General features: G+C 43.4%; 9 non-coding genes across 9 annotated transcripts; all 9 read left to right on the top strand.

Moving 5' to 3' along the window:
- The first annotated feature begins 98 nt into the window (after positions 1-98).
- On the top strand, positions 99-183 carry TRNAR-UCU (transfer RNA arginine (anticodon UCU)). The gene is given in 2 exon segments: positions 99-135; positions 148-183. It is a non-coding gene; the product is annotated as a tRNA-Arg (tRNA).
- Positions 184-1,298: 1,115 nt separating this feature from the next.
- Positions 1,299-1,383, top strand: TRNAR-UCU (transfer RNA arginine (anticodon UCU)). Its single transcript is given in 2 exon segments — positions 1,299-1,335; positions 1,348-1,383. It is a non-coding gene; the product is annotated as a tRNA-Arg (tRNA).
- A 1,115-nt stretch (positions 1,384-2,498) lies between these two features.
- Positions 2,499-2,583, top strand: TRNAR-UCU (transfer RNA arginine (anticodon UCU)). Its single transcript is given in 2 exon segments — positions 2,499-2,535; positions 2,548-2,583. It is a non-coding gene; the product is annotated as a tRNA-Arg (tRNA).
- A 1,115-nt stretch (positions 2,584-3,698) lies between these two features.
- On the top strand, positions 3,699-3,783 carry TRNAR-UCU (transfer RNA arginine (anticodon UCU)). Its single transcript is given in 2 exon segments — positions 3,699-3,735; positions 3,748-3,783. It is a non-coding gene; the product is annotated as a tRNA-Arg (tRNA).
- A 1,115-nt stretch (positions 3,784-4,898) lies between these two features.
- TRNAR-UCU (transfer RNA arginine (anticodon UCU)) lies at positions 4,899-4,983 on the top strand. Its single transcript is given in 2 exon segments — positions 4,899-4,935; positions 4,948-4,983. It is a non-coding gene; the product is annotated as a tRNA-Arg (tRNA).
- Positions 4,984-6,098: 1,115 nt separating this feature from the next.
- TRNAR-UCU (transfer RNA arginine (anticodon UCU)) lies at positions 6,099-6,183 on the top strand. The gene is given in 2 exon segments: positions 6,099-6,135; positions 6,148-6,183. It is a non-coding gene; the product is annotated as a tRNA-Arg (tRNA).
- Positions 6,184-7,298: 1,115 nt separating this feature from the next.
- On the top strand, positions 7,299-7,383 carry TRNAR-UCU (transfer RNA arginine (anticodon UCU)). Its single transcript is given in 2 exon segments — positions 7,299-7,335; positions 7,348-7,383. It is a non-coding gene; the product is annotated as a tRNA-Arg (tRNA).
- A 1,115-nt stretch (positions 7,384-8,498) lies between these two features.
- TRNAR-UCU (transfer RNA arginine (anticodon UCU)) lies at positions 8,499-8,583 on the top strand. The gene is given in 2 exon segments: positions 8,499-8,535; positions 8,548-8,583. It is a non-coding gene; the product is annotated as a tRNA-Arg (tRNA).
- A 1,115-nt stretch (positions 8,584-9,698) lies between these two features.
- On the top strand, positions 9,699-9,783 carry TRNAR-UCU (transfer RNA arginine (anticodon UCU)). Its single transcript is given in 2 exon segments — positions 9,699-9,735; positions 9,748-9,783. It is a non-coding gene; the product is annotated as a tRNA-Arg (tRNA).
- Positions 9,784-19,886: the final 10,103 nt, after the last annotated feature.

Below are 19,886 nucleotides of genomic sequence, written 5' to 3'. Positions count from 1 at the left end.
ATCCCTATTATTTAGCAGTGACCATTATTCAATTGTGTTTATTTGTTACGACTTGAATAGTTCCTCAGGCAAGTTCCTCTAACAAAGTCTTCAGAGAGGGCTCTGTGGCGCAATGGATAGCGCATTGGACTTCTAGTTGGTGTAGTAATTCAAAGGTTGTGGGTTTGAGTCCCACCAGAGTCGGTTTTATATAGTCATTCTTCATAGTGATGCTGCTCTAATGCTTTATAAAGTAATGGATTACATTCATAAGGGAGCTTTATTGACGTGGATTTGCTGCACAAGTTAACGATAGAGCCTAGTGGTTTAGGCTTCTCTTGAGAGTTGATATCAGCAAAATTGGAAGTACCCTGTGCAATTCAGAGCAAAGAGAGGGAATGGTAAGCTAACCTGCGTTATATTGTTCCCTTCCCTCATGCCCGGTGCAAGCTGTAATTCTTTATGTACCCTTTTGTCAGCCCCACAACTATTTACTGTCTAAATCTCGCTACCTTCCCCACAATAAGAATTCCAAAGAATGCCCCATTTTTACCAATGACACCACCAAACTTCCACTTCACTCCCGTGATATCTCTCGACTATTGCAACTCCTTACTCTATGGCCTGCCTCTAAACAGACCATTCCCCCTTCAGTCTATCTGATTCGCTACTGCCAGTTGTATCCCCCTTACCAACCATTTACTAGTAGAGGTGTCAGCCACCCGATCTCTGCCAATCTCTCCTTGGCTTCCGTTCTCCCAACAAATCAAATTCAAAATACTAAGGGCATAAAAAGCTTCCCACAACTCTGCCTCTAGCTACATCATTAACCTTATCATATAGTATCAAATAAACCACCCTGTTCTCTGCTTCCAAGAACTCCTGTTCGCTAGCTCCCTCAACACTTCATCCCATGCTGTCCTCTGGGATTTTCCCATGGACTATCCCATCCTCTCAAATTCCCTACACCAATCTATATGGCTATTTCCCTGTCTGTATGCTTCAGGTGATCCCTGCAAACTCATCTATTCAGGATAGTCTTTCCTGCCATCACCTAATTGCTGAGCTCTTCCTTTCTCCAACAACTAATCAAAGGTACAAATATTTCTACTTAACATGACCTCCGGTTCCCACTTAAATATCAAAAGATATTGCACTAAGGCACATGCCCAAGCAGGTAAATTTAAATCTTAAACTGTATCTGGACCAGATCTTGAGCTCATCCCTATTATTTAGCAGTGACCATTATTCAATTGTGTTTATTTGTTACGACTTGAATAGTTCCTCAGGCAAGTTCCTCTAACAAAGTCTTCAGAGAGGGCTCTGTGGCGCAATGGATAGCGCATTGGACTTCTAGTTGGTGTAGTAATTCAAAGGTTGTGGGTTCGAGTCCCACCAGAGTCGGTTTTATATAGTCATTCTTCATAGTGATGCTGCTCTAATGCTTTATAAAGTAATGGATTACATTCATAAGGGAGCTTTATTGACGTGGATTTGCTGCACAAGTTAACGATAGAGCCTAGTGGTTTAGGCTTCTCTTGAGAGTTGATATCAGCAAAATTGGAAGTACCCTGTGCAATTCAGAGCAAAGAGAGGGAATGGTAAGCTAACCTGCGTTATATTGTTCCCTTCCCTCATGCCCGGTGCAAGCTGTAATTCTTTATGTACCCTTTTGTCAGCCCCACAACTATTTACTGTCTAAATCTCGCTACCTTCCCCACAATAAGAATTCCAAAGAATGCCCCATTTTTACCAATGACACCACCAAACTTCCACTTCACTCCCGTGATATCTCTCGACTATTGCAACTCCTTACTCTATGGCCTGCCTCTAAACAGACCATTCCCCCTTCAGTCTATCTGATTCGCTACTGCCAGTTGTATCCCCCTTACCAACCATTTACTAGTAGAGGTGTCAGCCACCCGATCTCTGCCAATCTCTCCTTGGCTTCCGTTCTCCCAACAAATCAAATTCAAAATACTAAGGGCATAAAAAGCTTCCCACAACTCTGCCTCTAGCTACATCATTAACCTTATCATATAGTATCAAATAAACCACCCTGTTCTCTGCTTCCAAGAACTCCTGTTCGCTAGCTCCCTCAACACTTCATCCCATGCTGTCCTCTGGGATTTTCCCATGGACTATTCCATCCTCTCAAATTCCCTACACCAATCTATATGGCTATTTCCCTGTCTGTATGCTTCAGGTGATCCCTGCAAACTCATCTATTCAGGATAGTCTTTCCTGCCATCACCTAATTGCTGAGCTCTTCCTTTCTCCAACAACTAATCAACGGTACAAATATTTCTACTTAACATGACCTCCGGTTCCCACTTAAATATCAAAAGATATTGCACTAAGGCACATGCCCAAGCAGGTAAATTTAAATCTTAAACTGTATCTGGACCAGATCTTGAGCTCATCCCTATTATTTAGCAGTGACCATTATTCAATTGTGTTTATTTGTTACGACTTGAATAGTTCCTCAGGCAAGTTCCTCTAACAAAGTCTTCAGAGAGGGCTCTGTGGCGCAATGGATAGCGCATTGGACTTCTAGTTGGTGTAGTAATTCAAAGGTTGTGGGTTCGAGTCCCACCAGAGTCGGTTTTATATAGTCATTCTTCATAATGATGCTGCTCTAATGCTTTATAAAGTAATGGATTACATTCATAAGGGAGCTTTATTGACGTGGATTTGCTGCACAAGTTAACGATAGAGCCTAGTGGTTTAGGCTTCTCTTGAGAGTTGATATCAGCAAAATTGGAAGTACCCTGTGCAATTCAGAGCAAAGAGAGGGAATGGTAAGCTAACCTGCGTTATATTGTTCCCTTCCCTCATGCCCGGTGCAAGCTGTAATTCTTTATGTACCCTTTTGTCAGCCCCACAACTATTTACTGTCTAAATCTCGCTACCTTGCCCACAATAAGAATTCCAAAGAATGCCCCATTTTTACCAATGACACCACCAAACTTCCACTTCACTCCCGTGATATCTCTCGACTATTGCAACTCCTTACTCTATGGCCTGCCTCTAAACAGACCATTCCCCCTTCAGTCTATCTGATTCGCTACTGCCAGTTGTATCCCCCTTACCAACCATTTACTAGTAGAGGTGTCAGCCACCCGATCTCTGCCAATCTCTCCTTGGCTTCCGTTCTCCCAACAAATCAAATTCAAAATACTAAGGGCATAAAAAGCTTCCCACAACTCTGCCTCTAGCTACATCATTAACCTTATCATATAGTATCAAATAAACCACCCTGTTCTCTGCTTCCAAGAACTCCTGTTCGCTAGCTCCCTCAACACTTCATCCCATGCTGTCCTCTGGGATTTTCCCATGGACTATTCCATCCTCTCAAATTCCCTACACCAATCTATATGGCTATTTCCCTGTCTGTATGCTTCAGGTGATCCCTGCAAACTCATCTATTCAGGATAGTCTTTCCTGCCATCACCTAATTGCTGAGCTCTTCCTTTCTCCAACAACTAATCAACGGTACAAATATTTCTACTTAACATGACCTCCGGTTCCCACTTAAATATCAAAAGATATTGCACTAAGGCACATGCCCAAGCAGGTAAATTTAAATCTTAAACTGTATCTGGACCAGATCTTGAGCTCATCCCTATTATTTAGCAGTGACCATTATTCAATTGTGTTTATTTGTTACGACTTGAATAGTTCCTCAGGCAAGTTCCTCTAACAAAGTCTTCAGAGAGGGCTCTGTGGCGCAATGGATAGCGCATTGGACTTCTAGTTGGTGTAGTAATTCAAAGGTTGTGGGTTCGAGTCCCACCAGAGTCGGTTTTATATAGTCATTCTTCATAGTGATGCTGCTCTAATGCTTTATAAAGTAATGGATTACATTCATAAGGGAGCTTTATTGACGTGGATTTGCTGCACAAGTTAACGATAGAGCCTAGTGGTTTAGGCTTCTCTTGAGAGTTGATATCAGCAAAATTGGAAGTACCCTGTGCAATTCAGAGCAAAGAGAGGGAATGGTAAGCTAACCTGCGTTATATTGTTCCCTTCCCTCATGCCCGGTGCAAGCTGTAATTCTTTATGTACCCTTTTGTCAGCCCCACAACTATTTACTGTCTAAATCTCGCTACCTTGCCCACAATAAGAATTCCAAAGAATGCCCCATTTTTACCAATGACACCACCAAACTTCCACTTCACTCCCGTGATATCTCTCGACTATTGCAACTCCTTACTCTATGGCCTGCCTCTAAACAGACCATTCCCCCTTCAGTCTATCTGATTCGCTACTGCCAGTTGTATCCCCCTTACCAACCATTTACTAGTAGAGGTGTCAGCCACCCGATCTCTGCCAATCTCTCCTTGGCTTCCGTTCTCCCAACAAATCAAATTCAAAATACTAAGGGCATAAAAAGCTTCCCACAACTCTGCCTCTAGCTACATCATTAACCTTATCATATAGTATCAAATAAACCACCCTGTTCTCTGCTTCCAAGAACTCCTGTTCGCTAGCTCCCTCAACACTTCATCCCATGCTGTCCTCTGGGATTTTCCCATGGACTATTCCATCCTCTCAAATTCCCTACACCAATCTATATGGCTATTTCCCTGTCTGTATGCTTCAGGTGATCCCTGCAAACTCATCTATTCAGGATAGTCTTTCCTGCCATCACCTAATTGCTGAGCTCTTCCTTTCTCCAACAACTAATCAACGGTACAAATATTTCTACTTAACATGACCTCCGGTTCCCACTTAAATATCAAAAGATATTGCACTAAGGCACATGCCCAAGCAGGTAAATTTAAATCTTAAACTGTATCTGGACCAGATCTTGAGCTCATCCCTATTATTTAGCAGTGACCATTATTCAATTGTGTTTATTTGTTACGACTTGAATAGTTCCTCAGGCAAGTTCCTCTAACAAAGTCTTCAGAGAGGGCTCTGTGGCGCAATGGATAGCGCATTGGACTTCTAGTTGGTGTAGTAATTCAAAGGTTGTGGGTTCGAGTCCCACCAGAGTCGGTTTTATATAGTCATTCTTCATAGTGATGCTGCTCTAATGCTTTATAAAGTAATGGATTACATTCATAAGGGAGCTTTATTGACGTGGATTTGCTGCACAAGTTAACGATAGAGCCTAGTGGTTTAGGCTTCTCTTGAGAGTTGATATCAGCAAAATTGGAAGTACCCTGTGCAATTCAGAGCAAAGAGAGGGAATGGTAAGCTAACCTGCGTTATATTGTTCCCTTCCCTCATGCCCGGTGCAAGCTGTAATTCTTTATGTACCCTTTTGTCAGCCCCACAACTATTTACTGTCTAAATCTCGCTACCTTGCCCACAATAAGAATTCCAAAGAATGCCCCATTTTTACCAATGACACCACCAAACTTCCACTTCACTCCCGTGATATCTCTCGACTATTGCAACTCCTTACTCTATGGCCTGCCTCTAAACAGACCATTCCCCCTTCAGTCTATCTGATTCGCTACTGCCAGTTGTATCCCCCTTACCAACCATTTACTAGTAGAGGTGTCAGCCACCCGATCTCTGCCAATCTCTCCTTGGCTTCCGTTCTCCCAACAAATCAAATTCAAAATACTAAGGGCATAAAAAGCTTCCCACAACTCTGCCTCTAGCTACATCATTAACCTTATCATATAGTATCAAATAAACCACCCTGTTCTCTGCTTCCAAGAACTCCTGTTCGCTAGCTCCCTCAACACTTCATCCCATGCTGTCCTCTGGGATTTTCCCATGGACTATTCCATCCTCTCAAATTCCCTACACCAATCTATATGGCTATTTCCCTGTCTGTATGCTTCAGGTGATCCCTGCAAACTCATCTATTCAGGATAGTCTTTCCTGCCATCACCTAATTGCTGAGCTCTTCCTTTCTCCAACAACTAATCAACGGTACAAATATTTCTACTTAACATGACCTCCGGTTCCCACTTAAATATCAAAAGATATTGCACTAAGGCACATGCCCAAGCAGGTAAATTTAAATCTTAAACTGTATCTGGACCAGATCTTGAGCTCATCCCTATTATTTAGCAGTGACCATTATTCAATTGTGTTTATTTGTTACGACTTGAATAGTTCCTCAGGCAAGTTCCTCTAACAAAGTCTTCAGAGAGGGCTCTGTGGCGCAATGGATAGCGCATTGGACTTCTAGTTGGTGTAGTAATTCAAAGGTTGTGGGTTCGAGTCCCACCAGAGTCGGTTTTATATAGTCATTCTTCATAGTGATGCTGCTCTAATGCTTTATAAAGTAATGGATTACATTCATAAGGGAGCTTTATTGACGTGGATTTGCTGCACAAGTTAACGATAGAGCCTAGTGGTTTAGGCTTCTCTTGAGAGTTGATATCAGCAAAATTGGAAGTACCCTGTGCAATTCAGAGCAAAGAGAGGGAATGGTAAGCTAACCTGCGTTATATTGTTCCCTTCCCTCATGCCCGGTGCAAGCTGTAATTCTTTATGTACCCTTTTGTCAGCCCCACAACTATTTACTGTCTAAATCTCGCTACCTTGCCCACAATAAGAATTCCAAAGAATGCCCCATTTTTACCAATGACACCACCAAACTTCCACTTCACTCCCGTGATATCTCTCGACTATTGCAACTCCTTACTCTATGGCCTGCCTCTAAACAGACCATTCCCCCTTCAGTCTATCTGATTCGCTACTGCCAGTTGTATCCCCCTTACCAACCATTTACTAGTAGAGGTGTCAGCCACCCGATCTCTGCCAATCTCTCCTTGGCTTCCGTTCTCCCAACAAATCAAATTCAAAATACTAAGGGCATAAAAAGCTTCCCACAACTCTGCCTCTAGCTACATCATTAACCTTATCATATAGTATCAAATAAACCACCCTGTTCTCTGCTTCCAAGAACTCCTGTTCGCTAGCTCCCTCAACACTTCATCCCATGCTGTCCTCTGGGATTTTCCCATGGACTATTCCATCCTCTCAAATTCCCTACACCAATCTATATGGCTATTTCCCTGTCTGTATGCTTCAGGTGATCCCTGCAAACTCATCTATTCAGGATAGTCTTTCCTGCCATCACCTAATTGCTGAGCTCTTCCTTTCTCCAACAACTAATCAACGGTACAAATATTTCTACTTAACATGACCTCCGGTTCCCACTTAAATATCAAAAGATATTGCACTAAGGCACATGCCCAAGCAGGTAAATTTAAATCTTAAACTGTATCTGGACCAGATCTTGAGCTCATCCCTATTATTTAGCAGTGACCATTATTCAATTGTGTTTATTTGTTACGACTTGAATAGTTCCTCAGGCAAGTTCCTCTAACAAAGTCTTCAGAGAGGGCTCTGTGGCGCAATGGATAGCGCATTGGACTTCTAGTTGGTGTAGTAATTCAAAGGTTGTGGGTTCGAGTCCCACCAGAGTCGGTTTTATATAGTCATTCTTCATAGTGATGCTGCTCTAATGCTTTATAAAGTAATGGATTACATTCATAAGGGAGCTTTATTGACGTGGATTTGCTGCACAAGTTAACGATAGAGCCTAGTGGTTTAGGCTTCTCTTGAGAGTTGATATCAGCAAAATTGGAAGTACCCTGTGCAATTCAGAGCAAAGAGAGGGAATGGTAAGCTAACCTGCGTTATATTGTTCCCTTCCCTCATGCCCGGTGCAAGCTGTAATTCTTTATGTACCCTTTTGTCAGCCCCACAACTATTTACTGTCTAAATCTCGCTACCTTCCCCACAATAAGAATTCCAAAGAATGCCCCATTTTTACCAATGACACCACTAAACTTCCACTTCACTCCCGTGATATCTCTCGACTATTGCAACTCCTTACTCTATGGCCTGCCTCTAAACAGACCATTCCCCCTTCAGTCTATCTGATTCGCTACTGCCAGTTGTATCCCCCTTACCAACCATTTACTAGTAGAGGTGTCAGCCACCCGATCTCTGCCAATCTCTCCTTGGCTTCCGTTCTCCCAACAAATCAAATTCAAAATACTAAGGGCATAAAAAGCTTCCCACAACTCTGCCTCTAGCTACATCATTAACCTTATCATATAGTATCAAATAAACCACCCTGTTCTCTGCTTCCAAGAACTCCTGTTCGCTAGCTCCCTCAACACTTCATCCCATGCTGTCCTCTGGGATTTTCCCATGGACTATTCCATCCTCTCAAATTCCCTACACCAATCTATATGGCTATTTCCCTGTCTGTATGCTTCAGGTGATCCCTGCAAACTCATCTATTCAGGATAGTCTTTCCTGCCATCACCTAATTGCTGAGCTCTTCCTTTCTCCAACAACTAATCAACGGTACAAATATTTCTACTTAACATGACCTCCGGTTCCCACTTAAATATCAAAAGATATTGCACTAAGGCACATGCCCAAGCAGGTAAATTTAAATCTTAAACTGTATCTGGACCAGATCTTGAGCTCATCCCTATTATTTAGCAGTGACCATTATTCAATTGTGTTTATTTGTTACGACTTGAATAGTTCCTCAGGCAAGTTCCTCTAACAAAGTCTTCAGAGAGGGCTCTGTGGCGCAATGGATAGCGCATTGGACTTCTAGTTGGTGTAGTAATTCAAAGGTTGTGGGTTCGAGTCCCACCAGAGTCGGTTTTATATAGTCATTCTTCATAGTGATGCTGCTCTAATGCTTTATAAAGTAATGGATTACATTCATAAGGGAGCTTTATTGACGTGGATTTGCTGCACAAGTTAACGATAGAGCCTAGTGGTTTAGGCTTCTCTTGAGAGTTGATATCAGCAAAATTGGAAGTACCCTGTGCAATTCAGAGCAAAGAGAGGGAATGGTAAGCTAACCTGCGTTATATTGTTCCCTTCCCTCATGCCCGGTGCAAGCTGTAATTCTTTATGTACCCTTTTGTCAGCCCCACAACTATTTACTGTCTAAATCTCGCTACCTTCCCCACAATAAGAATTCCAAAGAATGCCCCATTTTTACCAATGACACCACCAAACTTCCACTTCACTCCCGTGATATCTCTCGACTATTGCAACTCCTTACTCTATGGCCTGCCTCTAAACAGACCATTCCCCCTTCAGTCTATCTGATTCGCTACTGCCAGTTGTATCCCCCTTACCAATCATTTACTAGTAGAGGTGTCAGCCACCCGATCTCTGCCAATCTCTCCTTGGCTTCCGTTCTCCCAACAAATCAAATTCAAAATACTAAGGGCATAAAAAGCTTCCCACAACTCTGCCTCTAGCTACATCATTAACCTTATCATATAGTATCAAATAAACCACCCTGTTCTCTGCTTCCAAGAACTCCTGTTTGCTAGCTCCCTCAACACTTCATCCCATGCTGTCCTCTGGGATTTTCCCATGGACTATCCCATCCTCTCAGATTCCCTACACCAATCTATATGGCTATTTCCCTGTCTGTATGCTTCAGGTGATCCCTGCAAACTCATCTATTCAGGATAGTCTTTCCTGCCATCACCTAATTGCTGAGCTCTTCCTTTCTCCAACAACTAATCAACGGTACAAATATTTCTACTTAACATGACCTCCGGTTCCCACTTAAATATCAAAAGATATTGCACTAAGGCACATGCCCAAGCAGGTAAATTTAAATCTTAAACTGTATCTGGACCAGATCTTGAGCTCATCCCTATTATTTAGCAGTGACCATTATTCAATTGTGTTTATTTGTTACGACTTGAATAGTTCCTCAGGCAAGTTCCTCTAACAAAGTCTTCAGAGAGGGCTCTGTGGCGCAATGGATAGCGCATTGGACTTCTAGTTGGTGTAGTAATTCAAAGGTTGTGGGTTCGAGTCCCACCAGAGTCGGTTTTATATAGTCATTCTTCATAGTGATGCTGCTCTAATGCTTTATAAAGTAATGGATTACAATTATAAGGGAGCTTTATTGACGTGGATTTGCTGCACAAGTTAACGATAGAGCCTAGTGGTTTAGGCTTCTCTTGAGAGTTGATATCAGCAAAATTGGAAGTACCCTGTGCAATTCAGAGCAAAGAGAGGGAATGGTAAGCTAACCTGCGTTATATTGTTCCCTTCCCTCATGCCCGGTGCAAGCTGTAATTCTTTATGTACCCTTTTGTCAGCCCCACAACTATTTACTGTCTAAATCTCGCTACCTTCCCCACAATAAGAATTCCAAAGAATGCCCCATTTTTACCAATGACACCACCAAACTTCCACTTCACTCCCGTGATATCTCTCGACTATTGCAACTCCTTACTCTATGGCCTGCCTCTAAACAGACCATTCCCCCTTCAGTCTATCTGATTCGCTACTGCCAGTTGTATCCCCCTTACCAACCATTTACTAGTAGAGGTGTCAGCCACCCGATCTCTGCCAATCTCTCCTTGGCTTCCGTTCTCCCAACAAATCAAATTCAAAATACTAAGGGCATAAAAAGCTTCCCACAACTCTGCCTCTAGCTACATCATTAACCTTATCATATAGTATCAAATAAACCACCCTGTTCTCTGCTTCCAAGAACTCCTGTTCACTAGCTCTCTCAACACTTCATCCCATGCTGTCCTCTGGGATTTTCCCATGGACTATCCCATCCTCTCAGATTCCCTACACCAATCTATATGGCTATTTCCCTGTCTGTATGCTTCAGGTGATCCCTGCAAACTCATCTATTCAGGATAGTCTTTCCTGCCATCACCTAATTGCTGAGCTCTTCCTTTCTCCAACAACTAATCAACGGTACAAATATTTCTACTTAACATGGCCTCCGGTTCCCACTTAAATATCAAAAGATATTGCACTAAGGCACATGCCCAAGCAGGTAAATTTAAATCTTAAACTGTATCTGGACCAGATCTTGAGCTCATCCCTATTATTTAGCAGTGACCATTATTCAATTGTGTTTATTTGTTACGACTTGAATAGTTCCTCAGGCAAGTTCCTCTAACAAAGTCTTCAGCCTAGTGGTTTAGGCTTCTCTTGAGAGTTGATATCAGCAAAATTGGAATTACCCTGTGCAATTCAGAGCAAAGAGAGGGAATGGTAAGCTAACCTGCGTTATATTGTTCCCTTCCCTCATGCCCGGTGCAAGCTGTAATTCTTTATGTACCCTTTTGTCAGCCCCACAACTATTTACTGTCTAAATCTCGCTACCTTCCCCACAATAAGAATTCCAAAGAATGCCCCATTTTTACCAATGACACCACCAAACTTCCACTTCACTCCCGTGATATCTCTCGACTATTGCAACTCCTTACTCTATGGCCTGCCTCTAAACAGACCATTCCCCCTTCAGTCTATCTGATTCGCTACTGCCAGTTGTATGCCCCTTACCAACTGTAAGGAGATTCCATAATACATTGCATTATTGATTGTTGATTTTGATTATTGATTTCACCCTGAAGATATAAGTTCAGGATTGCTTATCTGCTTAGTGATTGAAAGAGACTTTCTTGATACATTTCAGGAAATCTATCTCATGACAGTATTGCTTAATAACTGAATTATCTCATTGCCATGTCTATCTATTTCTGTTAAATGTCTTCATCTTAGGAAGCATCTGTTTGTGGTTTTCATCTCTGTACACTGTTACTGGGTATGAAAAGGCTAGATTTGGTTTTTAGGAAGTTGTGGCTGGCACATCATGGTCAGCAGACGGTAACAGAAAGTAAGGAATTATTGAACTGTAATAAGTTTGAAATACAGAGGTTAAAATTAAGGTCACAAGACATTGACGAATAATATGCTAATGAACATTTATGTGTATCATTTTGATTGGCCCCCAAAATTGGGGCAGAGTTTTGTAAAAATAGTATAAAACGGCGAATCCAGTATTAAAGAATTGTAACCATTTCAGCATACCAATTGTGTCTGTATGAGTCATTGGTTATCCGCCGGCGAGGACCTCCACTGAGCCATCTCCAAGAGCCTAGGCTCTTGGAGAAGTATACATAAGAAGTATACACCCCACTGAACCCCCTTCAGGTTTCACCGACAAAATGTTGTTGTTAAAGTTTAAGTACAGTTATGCACAAAAGTCTGGTTTTGAGAAATGTTTCCCATTATGAAACACCAATCTGGAGCATGGCTTCTACCCACGATTTGAAAACTGAGGGGCTTGTTGGGACTTTTTCTTATGACATTGGCAAGAACAATAGGGGGTGTTCCATTCAGGAAAGGAGTGATGTTTAAGGGAATGGCCATTAATGGGATTCTGGCTGTACTAGGGTGGAGTTTGCTGCATATCCAACATTTCTCAAAACCAGACTTTTGTGCATAACTGTACTTAAACTTTAACAACAACATTTTGTCGGTGAAACCTGAAGGGGGTTCAGTGGGGTGTATACTTCTTTTATATTTTAAACTAGGGACATTGGCTGTCTGTGCTTTCCCACATATGCCTTCTAGTAGCCCTGAATCTTCTGGATGGTACACACAATTTGCTATTAACCAAACAGGTATGAATACTATCAGAATCAGACATGTCCAGAAGCATAATGTTTTTCCTGACACAAAAGTGGAAATCATTTTTGTCAGGTACTGTGTACAAAGTTCTGTTACTCGTTTCTTCCTGTGGGTGAGGGATTTGTCTTGTCGTTCAGAGAGATTTGCTTTATGCCTTCTTGAACGTCCTTCAAATCTGGTTGCTGTTCCTGGTCGGAGGAGTCCTGGGGTGCTGGAGGTGGGTCGGGTTGCTGTGGACACTTCTTTAGCCGGCTGGCGTGGATCCAGGTGTTTCCTAGATCGGTAAGTACAGCAGTTCTGGAAACCTTCTCTATCTTCCAAGGTCCAGAGTAGATTGGTCCGATCCTCTTTTTGTGGGCCAGTTGCTTGACTAGCACTTGATCTCCTGGGATGAAGGGGTGTGTCGGCTCTGTGGAAATAGGAGAAAAGGTGACAGAGACTTGTTCGTTCATTTCCTGTAGCATACTTACCAGATTTTTCACGTACATTTCCTGTTGGGAATAGATGTTAATGTCAGTGTTTTGATCTAAGAGGGGCAGCTCTATGTTTGCAGGAACTCCCATCAAAATCTCAAAGGGCGAGAGTTTTGTTCTGGCATGTGGTGTTGTTCTGATCTGAAATAGGACAGAAGGAAGGTAATCCAACCATCCTTTCATGGTGCCCCCCGTAGCCTTTTTTAACTTGTCTTTAATGTTCCTGTTCATTCTTTCCACTACCCCTGCACTTTGTGGGTGGTAAGGGATGTGCAGTTTCCACTGTAAGCCTAGTAGCTTAGCTAAAGTCTGTGTAACAGAGGAGCTGAAGGCAGGTCCTCTGTCTGACCATATGGCCGTTGGTATTCCAAACCTACAAACCCAATGGTTCAGTATGCATTTGGCAGCAATTTTAGCAGTCTCACCTGTACACGGAATACTTTCAACCCAGCCTGACCACCTGCATACGATCACGCAAAGGCATTTCAAATTGCCTTTTTGTTTGGGCATGTGTGTAAAGTCTATTTGTAAATCTGTTAGGGGACCTAGGGGTGGGGGCAGGTGGCCATGTAATCCATGATGTTTCCCTTGGACATTGTTTTGTGCACAGGTCATACAACTGCTGGTGAGGAGTTTTGCCTGTTTATTTAAGTTGTTTGTACAGAAAGACTTTGTGTATATGTTCGTTAGGGCGGTGGTACCTATATGTCCTGGACCATGGAGATAGGAAAGTATGAGAACACTGCTTGATTCTGGTATGCCCAATATCTTCCCCTCTTTTGACCAAAGACCTTCTTGGTCCTTGGTCAAGCCATCCTTGACCCAAAAAGAAACATCCTCCTTTGTAGCTAATCCCTGTATTTGTGCCACAATGGTTTTAAAGTTGGGTGATGTAAAATGTTCTTTGAAGAACATTGTTGTGGGGGCTGGCTGACCAATGTATAGGGCAGCGGCCTTTTTTGCTTCTCTGTCTGCCAGCGCGTTTCCTTTGGAAATTCTGCTGTTATTTGATGAATGTGCCTTTACCTTGATGACCGCTATCCGCTTTGGGAGAAGAATTGCTTGCAAGAGTGCTTTAATTTGCGTAGAGTTAGCAATCGGCTTGTTGTCAGCAGTTTTAAATCCTCTATTTGCCCATATTACGCCATAGTCATGCGTGACCCCAAAAGCGTACCTACTATCTGTGTAAATGTTTACCTCCTGATCTGAGAAAAGTATGCAAGCTCTTGTGAGCGCCTCCAATTCTGCTACCTGTGCCGAGGAGGGTGGTAAAGCTTTTGCTTCCAACACCACATCAGGGAGTTGGACAATGGCGTACCCTGTCAGGAATGTTGCATCAGAGGGGCGGGAGCAGCTGCCGTCTACGAAGACGTCCTGTACTCCTGGTAGGGGAATATCAGTGAGATCTGGGCGAGGGCTGGTTATTGCTGCAACCTGTTCAACACAATTGTGTTTCTGATCAGGGTCTCGTGGCAGCCTGAGCAAAGAATGCAAAAGGCGGACAGTGGGATTACTTGGTGGTGCGTGTTTGAGGGTGAGGTTATCAGTATTCAGAAGTGTGATCTCATACCCACTAAGCCTTTGTGCTGTCATATGCTGCGTGTTCATGTTTTGCAGGAGGTGAGTCACTGAATGAGTAGTGTAGAGAGTCAGCTCATGGCCTAATACTGATTTGTTAGCTTCTTGAACTGCCATTGCACAAGCAGCAAGGTTTTGTAGACAAGATGGCATCCCTTGTACTTGGGTAGGCAACCTTTTCGAGAGATAGGAGACTGGTCGGTACCCGGTTCCATGTTGCTGTGTTAAAACCGCAGCAAAAGAATTTCCCGACACCACACAGTATAATTGAAAAGGTTTGCCATATTCTACCAATCCCAGGGCGGGGGCCTGAGTCAGACTTTTTAACAAGGCCTGAAAAGCATGGAGCCTTTCTGCTGTCCAATCTATTGTCTTTGGGGCGGTGGACAAGGTAGCCTCCCTCAGAATGCCATCATAATATGAACAATCTGGGATCCATTGGCGGCAATATACGATTGCGCCCAAGAATGACAGCAAGGTTGCTTTGTCTCTCGGAGGACTGAGAGCCTGCAGGGCTGCGGCACGTTTGGGGGATACTAGCCTGGTTCCCTCCTTCAGAATGCATCCCAGGTATTCTACCTGACTTTGACACCATTGTATCTTCTTCCGCGATGCTAGGTGGCCAGACCTGGCCAGGTGATGTAACAGAGATGTGGAATCGACCGCACAATCTTCAGCAGATCGACTGCACAGGAGCAAGTCGTCCACATACTGTATTAGTACCGACCCGCGCTCAGCAGTCCATGACTTAATTGTCTCATTAAGGACCATGGAGAAGGCTGCCGGACTGTCCACATACCCCTGCGGTAATCTTGACCAGGTCAACTGCTTTTTCCCCCATCCCCATGAAAATGAGAACATGGGCAATACCCCTTCATCGATCGGGATGCTAAAAAATGCATTTGCCAGGTCCACTACTGTGTAGCAAAGGGAATCAGCAGGTATTTTCAAAAAGATGAAAGAAATATCTGCTACCAAAGGTGGCAGAGGTATAACCTGCTTGTTGACGGCCCTTAGGTCCTGTACAAGCCTCCACTCCCCATTTGCCTTTTTCACAGGGTAGATTGGTGTATTCCAGGGGCTTATAATGTGTTTCAGAATCCCTTTTGCTATGTAATCATCGATTAATGGTGTGATGCCTTCAATTTTTTCGAGTGGCAGGGGGTATTGCTTGTGATATTGTACTTTGGCGTCTGGACGCATTTGTGGTGTGTAAGGTGTACAGTTAATAAAACCCACACTCCCTTTGTTTTCTGCCCATATGGCATGTGTTTCTAGAGTGGGTGGTAATGATGCAAAGAGTCCCCTGTAAGTGTGTCTTTTTGGAGCATGTAAATCGCAAAATGGTGAGCTGGCAGTGAGGGAGCCCCCTCTGTCAAATTTAATGGTGATATTCAGTTTTGAAAGTAGGTCCCTCCCCATTAAAGATACTGGACAATCCACAAGGACAGCAAAACTCTGGGTACATAGTTCCTGCCCTTCTGGAGTAGCCACGGGCAATGGTGGAGTGATGGGGTGGGTAATTGATGTCCCATTTATACCAATAGAGTTTCCCTCAGTACAGTGCGGTGTGTCATATATGGCATCATTCAAACTACTGAAAGTAGCCCCTGAATCTAATAATAGACATATCAGGTGATTGTCTACCCGCAATAGTACCTGCGGAAGACTTTTCCACGATGGATTGTAACACACAAGGCTGAGGGACGGGACATTCTCTTGGCATCCCTATTGTGGGGTCCGCCGAGCGGATGGCCACTGCATCGGGATGCGTGGGGGTGGTCTATGAGGCTGTGGCTGGTATTGGGGTTGTGGTGGGTGAGGATACCTGATATCCTGAAGGCGATGTGGGGTGGTGTTTAGATTCCTACCTCTTCCTCTCTGAGCGTTCGTTCTAATTCTGTAGGGACATTGGGACTTCCAGTGTCCCAGTTCCCCACAGTTAAAACATCCCTGGTCTGGTGGGTAAGCCTGATCTGGGGGATAAGATTGCATTGGTGGATAAGGTTGCATTGTCATTATGTGGGTGGGCGGAGTCTGGGTTGGTGTCAGGGAGGGAAAAATGCCACCCTTCTGCTCAAATACCCCTGATGTTTCTCGTGACCTAGTATGGTTAATAAATTCATCTGGGGCTTGTTCTGCCCACTTTGGATTAGTGAATTTAAGCAGCTGTGTCACCTTCGTATCGCCACCAGCCATAATGGTGGTGGTGAACAATTGGGGGGTAGCGTTATCTACTGCTTTCCACAAGCCATATACCCGGGTACAAAATTCATAGAATTTTTCCTTTGGTCCCTGTTTTGCTAGGATAAGTTCCTGGAGTGCGGATGAACCCTTGTATATAGTAGACCAGTGATTCCCCATGCCTTTCCAAAAAGATACCCAATCTTTATCTTCCTTTATGTGGGCTGTCCATAAGGCCTCTACGGGATGCCCTTCTGGACTGTCAGGGTCAATTATACTAAGGATCCCTTTTATATCTTCCTTATCCAAGCTTGTCCCTGCACTGTATTTTGCAAGGAAAGCGCCAGCCTCCCTTGGGCTTTTCTTTGGGCTGGGGCATAATTCCTTTATTTTTGACAGTGTGCCTAAAGGTAGGGGAATATGGACTTCCGTCTCCCCTATATGCATAAGTGGTGCTTTAAAGGTGGCACCTAGACTTTCCTGTTCCATGTCTATTTCTTTTTCACCCTGCTCTCTTTCCTCCTGTGGGGGTTTCTGGCTTATGGCCGGTTTCGTTTGGCTTCTGAGTGTGGTGGATGGCTGTGAAATTATCTTTCCCTTGGCCTCCTCAATCCTTCTTGCCTCTTTCTCTAGTTTCCTTTCGTATGCCTCTAAATCTTCCCTTTTCCTCTGTATCCTTTCTTCCTCTACCTGCTGTCTCTTATTAAATTCTTTCTGTTTCTCCTCCCATTCCTTTTCCCTGGGGCTTAACTTCCTGACTTCTTCCTCTTCCCCCTCTTTCAGGGTCTTTCCATCCCTTTCTTCCTTAGTTATCGCAGAATATTCTCTCATCTCACCTTCCCTCTTATCCAGCTCTCTTTTGTACTCTTCTAGCTCTTCCTCCCTTCTAGACATTTTCTGCTCTAATTCCTCCTTTCTTTCTCTAAGCTCTTTTAACCTCTCTTCTAATTCCCTTTCCATTTTTCTAATCCTCTCTTCTTCCCTTCTTTGTATACCTTCTGCCCGGACTTCCTCTTTCCTGCTTCTACTTTCGTTTTCCCATCGTGTAACTTGTGCCTGATCAGCTGCCCCATACACTATGGTGGCCAACACTGCTGGGTCTAAAGATGGATACAGCTGAAGACGTGGACCCAATGTTCCATCTTCCTGTTTAACCATCACATAAGGGGGGGGGTGGTGGTGCCTCAGGTTGCTGAGATAGGGCGGGTGAGTTTACAGGCTTTACTGTGGGGACTTTAGTTACATACTTTGTTTTATACTTGGCTAAGCATTTATTCCATGTTTTGTAACAATCTTTCATGTACTGGGTGTCTTCCCATTTCCCAGGTGGATAAGAGTGCTTGTGCACCTGACACACCTTGCTCACCTCTTTCCATTCATCCTCTGAACAGGGACCTAGTGGTCCTGGGTCATGTATTCCTAGCTGTTGGCACTGTTCCAAAAAGGTTCTACCTGTGGCCCCGGTAGTGTGTTTTTAACATACTCATAGGGGGATGGGTTGGCCGTGGTCTGGGTTGCTGCAGAATTCCCCATCTAATAACCTTGGTAGGGTGTGTCTAGTACAGGGACAGAGATGAAAGCAACCTGTTTGTGCTATAATCTGTTCCCTGACTTGGGAGTAAGTCCCCTCGTCTGTTATTGCTGTGGGGCTGATATAGCTATGAAGGTTAACCCTCAGTACTCGGTATAGGAAACCCCTCCTCGTGGTTGGATATACTCCCCTTGCACCAAGTCGGTATGAGAACCCAGTTGGTCTAGTGGTAAGCAGGATCCACGTCCTGTCAACACTAAGGAACAGTAAACCAAAGGTGCAACGTGGGCAGGCGGGCGCTATCTCACTACAATCGGGTTCCTGATTTATGTTGTTCATTTAGTGTATATATATGTAATGCCTTAATAAAACCTTTCAAATCAATACAATACTTTACATTCAGTTGTCATACATATATATACCATACACTTATCTCTAATTCTCTATACACCCTAAATACTTACGGTGGTACCTAAAAGAAAAACAAACAAAATCTTATATATATATATATATACAATGGCCAAATAAAGTTACATTATATCAACATGTTATTATAAGTGCACTTTCCAATATTTCCCCAAAAAGATTGGGCGTCCATTCAGCCACTCCTTATACTGCGGGCGTATCCTATACTTCCCGAGTTTTAAACACACATATATATATATACCTCTACTCAATACAGTCAGACCAGCCTAGTCAGACTACTCAAAAAACCCAAAATACCTGCGAGCCCCTCTAACCTTCCAAGGGGCCAGCCTAGCCCGTTGCGAAGGCACAGTTATGTAAGTGGGTGGATATACAAGGTTATTTGAACAAGGCAAGCACCAACACCAGTTACCAAAAATAGGTAAAAAGGAGCAGAATGTGTCTTACCTGTTCAAACAAACGCCACACCCCACTTCTGGTACCAAAACTGTTAGGTTGCCCGTCTTCTCCTTGTGGACGTTCAAGAAGGCATAAAGCAAATCTCTCTGAACGACAAGACAAATCCCTCACCCACAGGAAGAAACGAGTAACAGAACTTTGTACACAGTACCTGACAAAAATGATTTCCACTTTTGTGTCAGGAAAAACATTATGCTTCTGGACATGTCTGATTCTGATAGTATTCATACCTGTTTGGTTAATAGCAAATTGTGTGTACCATCCAGAAGATTCAGGGCTACTAGAAGGCATATGTGGGAAAGCACAGACAGCCAATGTCCCTAGTTTAAAATATAAAAGAAGTATACACCCCACTGAACCCCCTTCAGGTTTCACCGACAAAATGTTGTTGTTAAAGTTTAAGTACAGTTATGCACAAAAGTCTGGTTTTGAGAAATGTTGGATATGCAGCAAACTCCACCCTAGTACAGCCAGAATCCCATTAATGGCCATTCCCTTAAACATCACTCCTTTCCTGAATGGAACACCCCCTATTGTTCTTGCCAATGTCATAAGAAAAAGTCCCAACAAGCCCCTCAGTTTTCAAATCGTGGGTAGAAGCCATGCTCCAGATTGGTGTTTCATAATGGGAAACATTTCCAGGGGAGCTGAGGTGTGCAAATGGTCGAAACTTAATGTCTCCATGGCTTCCCTTACCGATAACTCATTTTTTCACACCACAGACCCTGTGATTAATGCTACCATCTATGACCTTTTTAATTCTAGCTCCCACTCCCCGGTCACACAGTTATTAGCTCTGCTGATGGCATCTGGACATTCAAAAGGCGCAAGGACCA

The sequence above is a fragment of the Lithobates pipiens genome, unplaced genomic scaffold (assembly GCF_037356315.1).
Source record: "Lithobates pipiens isolate NorthernLeopardFrog02 unplaced genomic scaffold, aLitPip1_a1.2 Scaffold_13, whole genome shotgun sequence".
In the NCBI taxonomy this organism is placed as follows: Eukaryota; Metazoa; Chordata; class Amphibia; order Anura; family Ranidae; genus Lithobates; species Lithobates pipiens.
The sequence above is the reverse complement of the archived record's forward strand: the minus strand, read 5'-3'. Positions and strand labels throughout refer to the sequence as shown.